Source organism: Sinocyclocheilus rhinocerous, unplaced genomic scaffold (assembly GCF_001515625.1).
Source record: "Sinocyclocheilus rhinocerous isolate Xijiao unplaced genomic scaffold, SAMN03320098_v1.1 scaffold185, whole genome shotgun sequence".
NCBI lineage: Eukaryota > Metazoa > Chordata > Actinopteri > Cypriniformes > Cyprinidae > Sinocyclocheilus > Sinocyclocheilus rhinocerous.
In genome coordinates, this window is record NW_015662163.1 from 3,042,560 (window position 1) to 3,046,571 (window position 4,012).

A 4,012-nucleotide genomic window follows, 5' to 3' on the forward strand; every position below is an offset into this window, starting at 1 on the left:
TTGACATTTTCAGTTTCAGCCCACCAATTCCATAATGTATTTTCCTCCAGTTTCATATCATACATTATATTTCAAGAAATCACTTTAAATTATACCAAAATTTGATTCAGCTGAAATGGATGATGAACCAATTTTAGATTTCATGTTGCATTTCATCATCTAGGAAAGAATTGTGATGAAATCCAATTTTTGTTACAGCAAACATTAGAAGCACTTCAGAAGAAATAACGAGTTTTGTAGGTTTGATCATTTTACAGATTCAGTTTTAAATTGCTAGTAAAGTATCTTTTGCTATATGGTTTCTTAACCTCTTAAGACCCGGCAAAACATTTTAGGAAAATTTTTTTATTTTTTTCATTTCATTACATTGTTAGAGCATTAAAAAAAAATGTAAAAATGATATTTCATTCATAAGTTATGCTACGTCCTTGGTAGAGGACATCGGGACTCAATTATTTTTTTTTTTAAGTAAAAAGACATGAATGAATATGCATAGGCAAAAACAATTGATTTTTTTTTTAAAATCACCAATACATTTTTAGTTTTCAGGATTTTTTTTTCACCAAACTTTGTATAAAGATAATTCTCAACTATGTTATAACAGAATGATTTGATATACCATTTTTCTTTATGCAAAATGTGTGTAAAATGCATATTAATGTGTTTTTGCAGCAACATGTAATGAAAAAAGAAGTGTAATAATGGGAGTAATAATTGACAAGATTTTCATAATAATATATAATATTTCATAGGAATATTTAAATATGATTTATTTCCCTAATCATTTGTTGTGTCTCCCAAAATGCGTAATAAACATGCTTTTAGTCCCGGTGTCCTCATATGAAGCGTCATCTATCTGGTCGTTGCTCCTCGGGGCCCTAAATATTGCCTCTCAGCTATGTCAATGAGGTATGTTAATCAATAGCTTCTTTCATCACATGGAGTGCAAAGCAACAATTCTGTCTATGTGTACCTAGGCTTGTGTTTATGTAGAGAGTGTGCCAAGCACTCAGAGTAAATGAAAATATACACTGGGAGAACCATCCCAGGCATCTCCTATAACAAGCTGCAGAAACTCTCTAAAGCATTGCTGCTATGTTGTGGGGAATCTTGAGAATCTGAAGCTTAAACCACCGTGCCTTCAAGCCTTCAGCGAGACCTCAGGGGTGAGGGGGTGACTGTGGATCATCACCACCCGCTCACACGATTAAAACGATTTTCCAGGATCTGGGCCACAAAGGTTTATGTCACGGACAGCTGGAAAGTGATTTGCTGGAGTCTTAGTTGAACGAGTTGGACGTCATTGTGTGGTCTTGACTAAAACCTAAACTTAAGCCACATATGTCTCGACTGATAAAAGCTGAAACTGCAGAGTGATAGTGTGAATACTGGGTGCTAAATTGAGCAATGCACTTGGAGAATGCACACTTTTACAGCATGGCACCTTGGGAAACATGCTGCCGGAGTAATGCGCTTGTTCCGCTCAGAAACTCACTGGTGGCACTTACTTATGGATCATGTTCCGCATGGCAGGAATTCCTGATTCTTGTGGCGTCTCAATAAAACCAGGCACAGTAAATAAACATGAACGTACAGTATTAAAACGCATCATCTTACTCAATATAGAGTGTCAAAAAATCAATCACAGATGTTAATATAGATGCAGATGAATGTCATTGGGCCTCAAAAAAAAAAAAAAGCAGAAGAAACTTCTGCATTGTTTGTAAAACCATTTTTCTTACATAAAACCATACAAAAACTGCAGCTTTTCATTCAATGTTTTATGAAATAATGGTTTTCCAAATAATTTTTTAATTATGATATATAGGCATATATGTTTCATCAATCACTATTACAAAATGTATTTATTTAATTATTTTTAATTTATTGTAAATAATTAGGTTTATAACGTGACTCATTCTTAATATATAGTGTTTAAAAAAGTGAAAAAGTCATTTTTTTTTTAAATAATTGGGTCAACAACATGACTTGATTATTTTTTGGTGTCTGGAAAATGTATTATATAATGTATATTTTATATATATAGTCACGTATAAACCCAATTATTTAATGAGACACATTTTGAAAAAAAAAAAAGTAGAAAAAACTTGACTTATTTTTTGGTGTCGTAAAAATGTATTATATATTATATTATATATTATATTACTCCTATTTTTATTATTATCCGGACCTCAAAAAATCAGTGATGTTATAAACCCAATTATTTAAAAAAAAAAATTTATCTTGAATACAAATATTACATGAAACTTTGTACATTATCTCTCATCTTTAACCTTGGACATCCATTTGTTTCTGACCCTAATATTACTCTTGTAATCAATAACTTCTATGTACTGAAGAGCCCAGCCTCAGAAGTGGCTGTCGTCGCTGTCATGTGTACACATCATAAGTCTTCAGTGTGACTTTTGATTTGACTTGATCAGGTTTCATTTGAGAACCTAGAAAAGCACTTTTATGTCAGTAGCTTGGGTCCTGTGACCAGCAGGGCCATCATCTTGCAGTATTTCAGGATGAGGTCACAATCTTTTTCTTTACTCAGGCGCTCTGCCAGTTTCTCTACGCCTGGCTCGGGACTGACAGCTCTATGGGCATCCCCATGAATCACCGGTCATGTGGCGGGGCCTCCACACACTCGGACAGACACCGAGTTATAAACAGCCCTGTAACCCTAGTAGGACAGCTGAAAAAGAGACTCAAGAAACAAAATGAGTGACCAAGAGTGAGAAGCAGAAGAGATCAATGTATTTGTGTGTCGTTTTTAACCCTTTGATGCACAACATCCCAGGTAGCCAGCGCAATCGGGCCGATCGCGGCTGAGTGTCGGCTCACTCGGCTGTGTTCTGGCAGCGGCTCACCGAAAGTGAGCCAGCTGTGGCCCAGTAATGGTTGCCAGATTTGGCTAGGCTTTGGATGTGCGGATCTGGCCCGATTTGCACTGAGACACGGCACATTTAGCCACATTCGGCCCGATTACGGACCATAAGTGCTGGTCTGATTTTGGCTGAGATATGGGCATGCATACCCGGACCAGTTTAGGTTGAGTGCTGGGGGTGGGTCTCCGTTTACAATGTGGTAAATAGTATGTAGCAGTGACACTTAAACTTAAACATAATATCTTTTACCTGCCCTTGTTATGTTATTTTTTAGTGTATTTTTTATTTTGATTTATTAATATTTTTCCCTTTTATCCAACATTCTCGTTTTTCTTTAACTACATTTGGAAATTAATGATTTAATTAATATAATGAAACAAGCTTAAAATGGTTAAGGGAACTTTAACATTATTTTTGCTAAATGAGTTTCAAGACATGCGCACTAGCTATGTGCTAGAGCAGGGGTGCCCAAACTCGGTCCTGGAGGGCCGGTGTCCTGCAGAGTTTAGCTCCAACCCTAATCAAGGACACCTGAACCAGCTAATCAAGCTCTTACTAGGCATGCTAGAAACTTCCCGGCAGGTGTGTTGAGGCAAGTTGGAGCTAAACTCTGCAGGACACAGAGTTTAGCTCCAGGACCGAGTTTGGGCACCCCTGTGCTAGAGTTTAGCTCCAACCATAATCAAGCACACCTGATCCAGCTAATCAAGGTCTTCAGGATTACTAGAAACTTCCAAGCAGGTGTGAGTTTGAGCTAAACTCTGCAGAGCTGCGGCCCTCCAGGAATTGAGTTTGACACCACTGGTCTATATTGCGACTGATCTCTCTTTTTTTTTTTCTTCAATCAGTGCAAAGAAGTGCAAGTACTGGCATTGCATCAGATGGAGATATTGAAAAGTTCATCAAAAGATGGCTGCTGCTCACTTTGGACAGAGATGGGGGAAGAAAAGAGCGGGCCCGAATGCAAACAAATTCTTCCAACGGTATGTTCCAAATGTTAACATTTACCAGAGTTACCATTCATGTTATCAGTCTGAGATTGTCTGAATAATCATACGTGTCATTGTCTGTTCCCCTTTTTGTCTCTCTTTCTGTCAATCTGTCCCTCTTTTAGGGTA

At 37.2% G+C, this 4,012-nt stretch overlaps 1 long non-coding RNA gene across 1 annotated transcript in view; it reads left to right on the plus strand.

Annotated features, from left to right (window-relative positions):
- Window positions 1–3,752: 3,752 nt before the first annotated feature.
- Window positions 3,753–4,012, plus strand: part of LOC107727599 (uncharacterized) — a 13,056-nt gene continuing 12,796 nt past the window's right edge. Inside the window, exon 1 of the long non-coding RNA XR_001638375.1 lies at window positions 3,753–3,877. This is a non-coding gene — a long non-coding RNA (uncharacterized LOC107727599). The remainder of the gene's footprint in view (window positions 3,878–4,012) is intronic.